At 44.4% G+C, this 12,792-nt stretch overlaps 1 long non-coding RNA gene across 1 annotated transcript; it reads right to left on the reverse strand.

Moving 5' to 3' along the window:
• Positions 1–9,543: 9,543 nt before the first annotated feature.
• Positions 9,544–11,463, reverse strand: LOC129334345 (uncharacterized). The gene is made up of 2 exons (XR_008597509.1): positions 11,318–11,463; positions 9,544–9,755 (listed from the first exon to the last, which is right to left on the reverse strand). It is a non-coding gene; the product is annotated as an uncharacterized LOC129334345 (long non-coding RNA).
• Between the last annotated feature and the right edge of the window lie 1,329 nt (positions 11,464–12,792).

The raw sequence follows: 12,792 nt of genomic DNA on the forward strand, positions 1-12,792 counted from the left end.
AGCCACGGGCAGCAAGGGGGGGGGTCTGGATAGGAATGGCCTAAGCACCGAGTGGTCTGGGAGACCAGCTTAAATACCCCAAAACGTACCCTGGGGCTGGTGCTGTACTTGGTGGTTCTCACAGTTTAAAACAAAGGGTCTAATGGGTCACTGAATGGCTTGGATGGGCCACTTTGGTAATCAGATTGTGATAAGTGACACCTCAGGAAGAGGGGACAAAGGAGGGAGGGGGAAATCCAAGTGGGCTGAAAGGATGTTCCAGCGGACAGGGCTTGTCCTGATGTCATCAGCTTCTGGAATGCGGAGGTTTCTTTGAGATGCATTCTCTAAGTGCTTGGGATGGTCGGCACTTAGTTCCTTCTCCGGGGCGGCTCCTAAGATATGCAGAGCGGGGCGAGGGGCTCTCGCTGCGGACGTGGTGTGTCCACTTCGCCGAAATGGCTTCTCAAAGCAGTCTTCCTCCCAGGGTCTTCTGGCTGCCTGAGAACATGGATGCCGGCTGGGCATAGCTGGGGCTGGATAGCAGGCTGCCCGGTAGCGAGGGCAAGCTCGGCGACCGGCCCGCGGGAGGCTCCAGGCGGGAACTGACCAGGGAGCGCCTAGCCAGGCTCGCTGGAGGTTTCCCCGGCTGGCGCCCGGCTGCTAGCAGCGGCTTGGGCCCATATGAGGCAGGCTTCCATGGAGGCAGCGGGAACAACACTTTAAAACACAGTCCAAAGCAGGGAACAGGCACGGTCCATGGCAGATGGTAGTGCAGGCACGGGGAACACAGTTCAAAGCACACTGGGAAGTCCAGATACAGGTCAGGGCAAGGCTGCCCAGGAAAAGAGTCTTTTGTGCAGTTAACCAAACATGGAGTCAGCGAACTACACAGTCTATTGCAGCAGCAAGGTAATTGACACGCAGGCAGGAAACTGACACGTGTATCAGAACACACGCGTGCAAAGCAGTCTTTGTGTAGCAGTGAAACAGTAATGCAGGAAACTTTAACACAGTTCATAGCAGGCTTCAAAGCAGGGGAGGGGGCCTACTTGGCAACAAATTCTTGTAGTTTATTTAGGTTTTTTCCCCTACATTTGTTATGTTCATGTGTTACGTTAGTTTTGTTTGTTAGTTGTTGTTTTTGTTGAGTGAATCTTTGCGTAACTGTATCTTTATGTCTCATCTTTTTATTAAATAAATAAAACTCTTTAAAAAACAGAAAATGTTCAAAAAACAAATTAGGAAACTACCTATATAAGGTACTGAAAGAGCCACGGCAGTGACATAGAAGTTGTCATGTTCCAATTTCACCTCTGCCATAAACTTACTCTTCAGATTTTGATGAACTTTTCAAAATGTTGACTCTATCTAGTCTCACAACTGTTTTATACAAGCAGGGCTTTTTCCTGAGAAAAGAGGTGGTGGAACTCAGTGGGTTGCTAGCACAGGGGGCAACTCTTGGCAGGAGGTGGTGCCCCTGGTACCACTTTCGCATGCGCAAAGTGCATGCACGCTCCCAGGACCATACAATGATGTCACTTTGGGTCAGCTGGAACAAGGGGGGATTTTTTTTTTTAAGTTTAAATCGCCCTCGGCGAAAATGGTCACATGACTGGTGGCCCCGCCCCCTGATCTCCAGGCAGAGGGGAGTTTAGATTGCCCTCCATGCTGAGGCATAGAGGGCAATTTAAACTCCCCTCTGTCTGGAGATCAGGAGGTGGGGCCACCGGCCATGTGACCATTTTCAAGAGGTGCCAGAACTCCATTCCACCACGTTTCAGCTGAAAAAAAAGCCCTGTATACAAGTTTGTACTTTTAAAGATATTTTTTCCTCTGTTCCTTAGATCTGGGCCAGTAGAGAGTCGTCCAAGAGAACAAACTTAGAATTTGCCTGCTGATTCATGTAATTATTCATGTTGTGCGCGTATTGTGTGGGAAATAACTTTTCAGTCTCCATTTTAATGCTACAACGCAATCTTTTCTTGATAGTGTATATTCACCTTGAAAATGAGGATAGGGGTGTAAGGTGATGTGAAACTTCACTCATGGGTGTTGGTGTAGAAATTACAGCATTTGAAAGGTAAATGTTTACTTTGCTGTTAAAAAAATACCTTTGCAGATAGGAAAGAGGTAGAGGACCAAGTTTTCCTATCATACCTTCAGTCTGCTAGGCCAGAAAGCTGCCAGTTTGTTTGTTAACGTGGTAATCAACAGTACTTTTCCTTTGGTACCAAGTCCAGCACGTAACCCATGAAGTCTCAGGGAAACTTCTGGAATCTAGCTAATAATTTTCCATCAGGGAGGATGAGAGGGGCCTGTTATGTGCCCCTTTCTTTCTTTAGTTAGATTTTGCCTTTAAGCCTTTTCTTCTTGCCCCCTCTGGGTAGATTGCTGCCACCAGGAATTATATTCCAAAACAATTTAAATTCCCCCTTTAATCAGGTGCCCAACAAGCATCAAGCTCCTTTGTGGTACTATGTGGCCCTGAGGAAAGGAATGGGATATGGGAATAACAGATACTCTGGGCTGATAAAAAGAACAAAATAAACTTTTATTTTTTACAAGAAGCGTATCGCTTTCATATTATTTCTTAAGCTTGATGGTTTCAAAAAGTGTTGTTAAAGTTTCTTTTCATAGGCACAGTCACTCAGATCTTCATAAACTTCCACTCTCAGGCTGCACACACAGTTTGCCTGCTTCCGATATCAATTTCTCACTAAAATACACATAGATCGTCTCTCAGGGGCACACACAGTTTGCCTGCTTTAGATAAAATGAATGGGTTTCTCTCAGATACACAGAATTTAGATACACAGGTTATATTTCTCTCAGAAATGCTTAAATACGCTCAGGCTGCACACAGCTTGCCTGCTTTCCCCAGACTGTGGGCCAAGCTACACATGACGAATGACACTTGAATGGCAAGTGTATTTCTCCCTGTTCACTTGCCCTCCACTCAATCCACTTGCCGTTCAAGTGTTATTCGTCATGTGTAGCTTGGCCCTGAATCTTTTCTCCCCACTCAGAGCGGGACGACAAGTGGCGAATGACACAGGTTGGACACTTGTCAGCTTCCCTCAAGTTTTGATGGGAAATGTAGGCGGCTTGGCGGAATGTTGGACAAGTGACAGTTGAAAAGTCCATTGGACAGCAGTTGGAGAGCCAAGCTGCAAGACCAGGATGCCTACATTTCCTATCAAAACTCGAGGGAAGCTGACAAGTGTCCAACCTGTGTCAGGCGTCACTTGTGGTCCCCCTCTCAGTAACTGAAAACTGCATTCACTCCGCCCACATTCTCAGTCGTCAGCCAATCATCTCACTAAGGGCCAAGCTACACATGATGAATGACACTTGAACGGCAAGTGGATTGAGTGGAGGGCAAGTGAACAGGGAGAAATACACTTGCTGTTCAAGTGTCATTCGTCATGTGTAGCTTGGCCCTCACTCATCCCTCTCTTGCAACCCTGCTCTTCATCTGTACCACACCAAGCATTTAAAACACACACACACAGATTTAAAATTATTACAGGGCCCAAGAGGCTTAAAAAGGAGAATTCTGTCCTATTCAACAGATATTTGTGTGTGAGATAGGGTTGCCAGCTCCAAGTTGGGAAATTCCTGGAGATCTGGAAGGTGAAACCTGGGGGAACCTGGAGAAAGTGGGGTTTGGGGAGGAAAAGACCATGGCATGGCATAATTCCATAGAGTCCACCCCGCCCCAAAGTAGCCATTTTCTCCAGGGGAACTGATCTCTGTGGCCTGGAGACCAGTTGTAATTCCGGGAGATCTACAGCCACTACCTGGGGGCTGGCAACCCTAGCATGAGATAGAAAGAGAGTTGTGTGTATTTCAGCTTACAAAGTGCAGAGTCTACTACTCTGGCACCTCCACCTACTCTCTTCCATGTTTATTTGGTTTGTACTAGAAATATGTAGGGTTGCCAGCCTCCAGGTGGTAGCTGGAGATCTCCCACAATTACAACTGATCTCCAGGCCATAGAAATTAGTTCCCCTGGAGAAAATGGCTGCTTCAGAGGGTAAATACTATGGCATTATACCCCGCTGTGGACCCTCCCCTCCCCAAACTCTGTCCTCTCCAGGCTCCACCCCCCAAAATCTCCAGGAGTTTCCCAACCTGGACCTGGCAACCCTAATTATATGCAGGGAAGCATTCACGCAAGCAGTTGGCCATCCCCTCATGGCAGGCTGAAACGGTAGCACTCTGGACATGCTGCATTATGTGATCGCTTGGATCGAGCATTTTTGCCCTCTGAGAACCCAGTTCTATGGAAAAACGCCACTCATGGATCTGTATAATTGGCAAGGCACAATCAAACCTATGCAGGGCCACTCCGTACTTCAAAGACCATTAAGCGGTTTTTGCTTTAAACCTTATTGGGATTATTTTACAGCTCGGTCCTCGAGGGGATTAAACAGGCTGGCATTTACTGCTTCTCATCAATTTACCATCTGCAGCCCCACCTTTAACAACGTGACATAATACATTTACTGGACATTTTGTCATTGTAGTATATTAGGGTGATGTTTTTGTTAAAAAGCAGCTGGCAGAAGGCTGTAAACTCCGCCGTTCTAGCATATTGTTTTATCATCGGCTTGGAATTGGGAGACGAAGCAAGCTCGCTAATGCATTTCGGCATTAAGACGCCTCGTGATTGTTGCCGGGAAGGCAAAAGGTTACTTTGCTAATAATATGCAAATGAGGGCTTTACTGTGCATAATGAATGATCGAGTTAGATTAAAGGCCGAGATTTCCTTTCGTAGTACTTGCAATAAACCTTTTTGCATGCAGTTAATAATTAATTTAAAAGAATTACCATTTCAGTGAGCCAAGATACATTATTTATTAAATGTAATTAAAGTATTTATTAGGTGAGTAATAAGGGATGGACAACAGCAACTGGGGGGAGGGGGGAGCTCTTGTATTTTGTCAAACAACTCGAGCCTGTGTTTACGAGTAATTGCAGTGATCTTTGTTAATAGTTCTAACATATTAATTATCTGCAGGACAATGGTGGTAAGCGGAATTGATGGGCAACTGTAAAACTCCACTGCTCTGTGGTTAATTGGTAGGGCTGTGCATCAGCACTCTGCTGGTTCGAATCCCACTACTGCCATAAGCTCAGTAGGTGGCCTTGGGTAAGCCACTCATATTATCTGCATGATGCACATGATGGAGTACATGTTTACGTTTAGGGTTGCCAGTCCCCCACTGAGAGCATGGTATACCCCACTCCCATCCTCCCCCTCTAACCTGGCCGGTGGAGGAAAGAGCAGGGGGATGTGTTTCCCTGGGCACACTCCCAGGCAGCATGGCATGCTCCCAGGTGGCATGGTGCACTCCTGTGCACCACAGTGGGCCAATTTGGTCCCAAACAGGGACCCTCCTGGCAGTGCTCCTGTGCTCTGCAGCAGGCCAAATCAGGCCTGTTTGGGGCCAAAATCGGCCCTCTGTGGAGCAGGAGCAGTCCGGAGCCCTTCGCACCTCCCTGGCAGCTCTCCCACAGGCCACAGCGAGCTGATTTTGGCCAAAAATGGGCCCAATTCAGCACCAAATGGGCCAACATTGGCCTGCTGCAGAGTGTGGGAGTGCTCCCAGGAGGACCACATGGCCTGCGCTATGACGTCACTTCTGCGTGCGCAAAGACTTCTAAAAAGGTGACTGCCAAGTCTCTTGCCTCCCACCCAGACGGTAAGGGGACCTGGCAACACTATTTACATTTTATGGCAGACCCTTAAAATATCTCAGCCATACACTTAAAAATACATAGGAACAAACATAGCTGAGCTGTGTTTTGAGTGGAACATGAACTAAAGACAACTTAGCTTTAGCAAAGATCTATCAGCCATGTTCAGAGAAAAAAGCCTCTGCTCTGCTTGTCAAACAAGGTGAATGAGTGTGCAATATATAAATTTTGGCACTTGCTCTCAAAAAAGAAATGCACCCAGCTACCCCCTTACATTTTGCCACTACACACTACACTACCCACTGCAGTGGGTTTTGTTAATCATATTTCCTGTTGCGTATTTTTTAACATTTAAAAACATTCAGAAAGATCTCTTGCTGTCTGTGTCTGTGTCTCTGTCTCTCTTTCAATCTCTCTGGCCTAGGCAAGAATTAATTTCTGAATTGATCTGTCCTCTGAGCTGTTCAGAAAGTCTTTACTGGAAGACGGAGCTTCTGGCCATATATCACCGCCCCCTTGCAATGCCAGCTGCCTTCAGCTTATCTCTTAATCAACTGGAGTGGCAGCACAGAAAGGAGAGAAAAGGAGAAAATCCAACAGAGTTTATAAAACCTTTAAGTTGGCTTCTTTCCCTCCTGCCATCTGGGATTTTAGCTGCAGTGAGACAAACCATCAATGCCACCCTTCGCCCAAACTATTTCTATGTTCAGCTTCCATATTATTGAACATAATAATGGTCAATTTGTACAGTTCTCAGTTCTCTAGAGTAGAATTTTTGAAGCTGTGTTCAGGGAGTTTCTTTTCCATTTGTCTGTCTGTCCATCCACTTTTTTCCATCTATTTGTCCATTGTAATCTTCCTCTTCCATCAAGGTGACACCCACACTTCTCTCTCTACCTCTATTTTATCCCGATAACATACCTATGAGGTAGATTAGGCTGAGAAAGAAAGAGTGGGTACCCATCATGGTGGAGTGGGGTTTTGAACCAACTCTCCCCAGTCTTAGAGTCTCTTTACAGGAGACACCTCAGAGCATGTCAAGTGTAGGGAGATGCAATGTTAGCCAGGAAGCATAGTTTGAAAAAACAGAGACTGTGGAGATCGCTCCTCAGAGGATTTGATAATTTCATCTTTGGCTGTTTCATCTTTGGCTGCAGTGAGACACAACATCAATGCCACCCTTTGCCCAAACTATTTCTATGTTCAGCTTCCATATTATTGGACATAGTAATGGTCAACTTGTACAGTTCTCAGTTCTTAATACATAGGAACAAACATAGCTTAGCTATGTTACCTTGTTCTGGAAAACAGTGAAATCTCACGCGAAATCTCGCGAGAAGATGCTGTTATTGCATCTTCTTGCATGATTTAGCGCGATAACAGCATCTTCTTGAGTGATTTCGCGCGAGATTTCACAGTTTTCCGGGAACAAGGTAAGCTGTGTGGAAACGGCCTTTGCCTCCCCAAAGGCTCTGTCAATTTCACCTCTCCAGTCTAAAACTGTGTAGGATATCAACTAGAGGGCAGCGAGGAATGCAAATGGGCAGGAGCTGCCTTCCAGAGCCGGACTTGGACCTGAAGAAGTTATCATGGGCTGAAGTGTCCCTTCTGGCATTTCACAGCCCCTTCACACAGCTCCAGTGTTGCCGACTCTGTCTTTTTAAACTACCCTTCCCTGCTAACACTGCATCTCCCAACATGTGTTCTTCATATATCAGCGGTCTCATGTAGAGATACTCTTAATGCTCTAACAATACAACATGAGTTGCTAGGCAGTGAGCTTCTTACTAAGAAGATCCGTAGATCTTTCTCGCCACCATTGATGTTCATGTGCCACTGTGGTGTGCTACTGAGGAGCTAATGTGGTAGTCAAAGCACTGCATTCAGACCTTGGAAATTGTGGATTGAATCCCCCTTCAGGAGGTGACTTCTGTAAAGTGACTTTTCCTACACTGACATTCATACAATAATTCTTAAGTTTCCAGCCCCCTTGCCTTATTTTGTTCTATTAAGAAACTTTCCTGTCAGATTGAATTGTTTTATAGAAGGGATAGATTTCAACGACGTTGATTGTTTTGCCACATTGGACAGTAAAACAGTTCGCTTCTACTGTTTTTTTTCCTCAGTTCTTCAATCTCAGCTCCACTGCATTATTTTGTTTTATTAATTTAACTGTTGGACTGAATTGTTTGATCATATTTTGTACCCTGCTCACTGATTGAATAGTCTTTCTGTAATGCACTCAGACCCACGGCATTATTGTTTTAGTAGGAATTTTTGCTGTTAGATTAAAAAGGGTTTTATCATGCTTTGTAATTCACGTGTTGATTGACTGAATAATTCTGATCATATTTGTAATCCACCTTGAGTCCCAGTGAGAAAGGTAAACTATAAAAGAAGCTGATCAATATAACTATTTCTGAACTGCCACATAAAGGATATGATTGATAGAGCTGCAAAATAGAGCTCAGGACAGGCTGGGAAAATTTCTCTACAAACCTGAAGGAAATCCTAGGGTTGCAGAAAAATCTGAAATCTAAAAGAAAAAAAAATCTTCAGGGGATTAAAACTCCCTGACATAGCAGAAACAATATCCGTAGCTTTAAAAAAAGAATGCCCACTGAACTCTCAGTGTCTGTTGGGGGTTGCTAAGCAACCATAACACTCTTGCCAAGCCTTGGTTTCTATTACAGTTCTCTGGTCCCCCAGGGCTCAAACCGGGGGATGGGGGGTCATAGGGGGCACAACGGGAGAATTTAAGAGAGTTTCTGACCCATTTCCATACCTCCCCCCCACCACCACCATCCAGCTGAGAGGTGTTTTCCCATTAATAACAACAAGCTCACTGACTCCTAGATTCTAGGATAAAATCCAAGTTGGTGAGGGACCAAAAATTCCAGCCCAAACCTCTGATGAACTGTTGTAACATAACGTAAAGTAACATAACATAATAACAACTTTACTGAGTGAGTGTAGGCCACCAGTCACTTTCTCTTCACCTAATCTATCTCACAAGGCTCTTGTGATGACAATTTGAGGGGGGAGCATAGTGTTGCCAACATCCAGGTAGGGCCTGGAGATCTCCCAGAATTACAGCTGATCCCCAGACCACAGAGATCAGTTCCCCTGGAGAAAATGCCAGCTCTGGAAGGTGGACTTCATGGCATTATACCCTGTTGAGGCTTCTCCCTTCTCCAAACCCTGCCCTCCACAGGTTCCACCCCCAAAATTTCCAGAAATTTCCCAACCCAGTGTTGGTAACCCTAAGGGAGCATTATATATACTGAGCTTTTAGAAGAAGGGCAAGAACAAATGTAGTAAGTAAATGGATGTCACAGGGTACACTGTCATTTTATATGTGTATATATGTATATCTTACATTTTTATCCTGCCATAACTCCAACAACCACGATGCAGTTTACATAGTTCTCCTTTCCTCATTTAAACCTCAAACCTATCCACAACAACCCTGTGAGGTTAGCGAAGCTAAGATAGAATGACTGGCTCCAGGTCACCCAGTAAACTGCCCAAATGTTAGTCTTGCCAACTTCCAGGTGGTGCCTGGAGATCTCCTGGAATTACAACTGATCTCCAGATGACAAAGTTCAGTCCCCCTGGAGAAAATGGCTGCTTTGGAGAGTGGACTGTATGGGATTATACCCTTCTGAGACCCCTCCTCTCTCCTCCTCAAATCCCACCATCTCTAGGCTCCACCTCCAAAATCTCCAGGAATTTTCCAATCCAGAGTTGGCAACCCACCCAAATATGGTTGGTCTGGGGACCACATTTGGCCTTTGGCTGCCTTCTGTTTGAGCATTCCTATAGCTTTAGTCCCAGATTAAGAATTCTCAACCAAGTTCAGAGTCCTCTTGTTTGTAATTAGAAGAATGCTTTTTATGGTCAGTACATTTGCGGTGCTTTCTTTATACTGCATATTAAGTATTACACTGGTTTCCAAATCTTCTTTGAGGACTTTTTTTTTCCACTTCAACTTTTCTTATCCAAATCCAAATCACAGTGGGATGCAGTAGAGGTCTTGGGTCACTGCCTGCCGGCTGTGGTCAGATGTCTGGATGCAAACAAATTGAAACAGAACTCATACAAGATAGAAATAATGCTGGTTGGGAAGGGAGAGATCTTGAAGGACATTTTGCTCCCCACTTGCAATGGAGTTTGTCTGGCCCTTGCAGATTCAGTTAAGAGCCAAGCAGTTATACTAGATCCAGAACTACTGCTAGAAAAACAAGTTACGGCAGCTGCAAAAAAACTGCTTTCTACAGAATTAGTTTAGCCTGGAAGATGGCCCCTATCTCAACACAGCTGATCTGGCCACCTGGCTCTAAGCTATATAGGGTGCATTACAGTAGTCATGCCTTGACTACTGTAATGCACCCTACCATAGGTCTCCTAAGTAAACTTGGAGACTACAAAACACTGCAGCTTGGTTACTATTGGGAGCTAGATACCATGGTGTGGATCCAGGTGGCTAGGTCAGCCGTGTCAAAGTAGGGGGCCATCTTCCGGATTAAACCAAGTAGCTCCTGAATTCCCTTTGTGCTGTAAAGGGAAAATGAGATGGCAACCTCAAGATCTCATGCCATTAGCTCTTTCTGAAGAGGCCAGCACTAGTCTGGGAAAATTCCCTATCTATTGTTCGGTCTTATGAACATAGGAAGTTGCCCTGCCAGACCGCCTCTCTATCCTGCCCAACTTTGCCTGCTTTGACTGACAGCAGCTTTCTAGGGTCTCAGGTGAAAGTCCTTTTTTATGCCAAGCAGATGCTCTTCCACTGTTCCACAGCCCATCTCCAGCTACCCGAGTACCTAGAAATCTATGTCATCAACTGTTTGCTACCTGAGAACCTTTAACTAGACATGATTGTTTAACTAGGGCTGGGGTTCATAGCTCAACAGTATTGCATTTTGTATATAGATGGTCCCAGGTTCAATCCTGGCATCTCCAGTCAAAGGGAGTTAGTTAGTTAGTTAGTTAGTTAGTTAGTTAGTTAGTTAGTTAGTTAGTTAGTTAGTTAGTTCGTTCGTTCGTTCGTTCGTTCGTTCGTTTGTTCGTTCGTTCGTTCGTTCGTTCGTTCGTTCGTTCGTTCGTTCGTTCGTTCGTTCATTCGTTCGTAGATTATCCTAAAGATACTTTCCTGGAAGTAAGGCCCATTAAAAAAAACACAGGATTTCCTTCTGAGTGGATCTGCTTAAGATTGCTCCCTTAGTTATTTTACTTCATTTATACCCCTCCTTTCTCCCCAACGGGGACCCAAAAAGGCTAACATCAATCTTCTCTCCTGAAGTTTATCCTCAAAACAACCCTGTAAGGCAGGTAAGGTTGAGAGTATATGATTGTTGTAAATCACCCAGCAAGCTTCCATGGCAGAGCAGAGAATTAAACCTGGGTTACACGGATCCGAATCTGCCACTCTAGCCACTACACCACACTGCTCTATGAAATCCAGAAGTTGGTGATTTGAAAGACCTTTAGAGACTCTAGAGAGCCACTGCCAGTGAGAGAGAAAAATGAGTCCAGTAGCATTTTCAAGCTCAACAAAAAATTTCCAAGGTATAAGCTTTTGTGAGTCCAAGCTCACTTCATCAGATACAAGTCAGAGTAGACAATACTGACCTTGATCGACCAGTGATCTGGCTTGGTATAAGGCAGCTTCATGTGCGACATGCCCAGAAATTCAACTGTGAGAACTTCTGTGTGCCAAGCCAATTGCCAAGCCATAGCCCCTTTCCCCAACGGGTGGCTGTCAGCAAGCTGCTGCTCTGAACTGTTGTTTGAAGGGAACTCTGCAGCTTGGGGTTGCAGACATTCATTGCTACACGCCCTTCTACTGCCTGATGGGTGGTAAAAGAAATATGGCAAAGGAAGATGGGTCAGAACCAGCTGAGAACACCATGACGTGGTGGTAGGCGTGGCCATTCAGTTATCATGGCGGGGCACATACGTTTGCAAGTAAACAGAAGTTTCCTGCTTCCATATTTCTACATATACTCAAAAGGTCAAGACTTGGTTTAAATTTCATAACATTTTTAAAAAACCGAGTTGACATAAACTGCGGGAAACCTCGCTTAGCAACTCGCTTTCAGAACTGCAGCAAATGGAAATAAAAACAGCCCTTCAAAAGAAAGAGAGACATCTTTATGGATTCAGCACATTGAAAGAAACTATTCCAGAGGTTTGGGTCCTGCCCAGCTTATTTCCATTCAAAGTAATGATGTTGTTTCTGGCTCCGATGGGAACTGTCAAGATATTCTGAAGAAGAGATCCGGCCAAATGGGATAGCGAACAGAAAAACAACTTTATTGCTAAGAACGAGACAGAATATCCAGCAGTTACATAACTCGTGGTCTAGTTTTGAACAGTGCGAACAGCAACCTTATTCGAGTCTCATTCTCACCAAAACAATAAATTTGCACCTGAGCTAAATAACTTTAGACTACCAGTGGGAGGAAAGGCACATGGTACATGCTCAAGAGCCATTCTTATCTTCATTTTATTGTGCTGCCTTCTGTTAATTGATGCTGTTTTATGCTTGTTGCTTTGCACTGTTTTTATTGCTTTGTTTTCTTGGTTTTGCTGCTTTTGTTCTTCTTTTTCATCTTCGTCTTCATCTTCTCCGTCTTCTTTTTCGTCTTCTGGTGCTGCCCCTGTCTTTAATAAATGTTTTGTTATACATTCTTTTACATGTTGTATTATTTTATTGGAATCAGCTTGTGATTTCTTCTGCAGAGAATCAACCTGTAAGTCACTTCGATAGGTAAATAACAGAAGTTAATGTTCCGTCATATTTTTCACAGCTGAGAGTGCTGGCAGTGAAAACAGATTACTAGTTGAAACGTGGTTTATTGTTCCCAGGTTCAGTCCTTGGCATCTCCAGTCAAAAAGGTCAGGTAATGTGGAAGATCTCTGCTTCTGAGTGGACAATACTGATCTTTTTTTTACAAAAAAGTGTATCTTAAAAGTAACTTAATCCGCATCTTAAAACTTATTTATAAGTAATTAGTTTGCGACACCGTAAAAATCCTTATTGGCAGCAGTGACCTTGATACAGCAAAGATCTAATTCAGAATAAGATTGTTTCATCTGTTCCT

The sequence above is a fragment of the Eublepharis macularius genome, chromosome 8 (genome assembly GCF_028583425.1).
Source record: "Eublepharis macularius isolate TG4126 chromosome 8, MPM_Emac_v1.0, whole genome shotgun sequence".
NCBI classification, from domain to species: domain Eukaryota; kingdom Metazoa; phylum Chordata; class Lepidosauria; order Squamata; family Eublepharidae; genus Eublepharis; species Eublepharis macularius.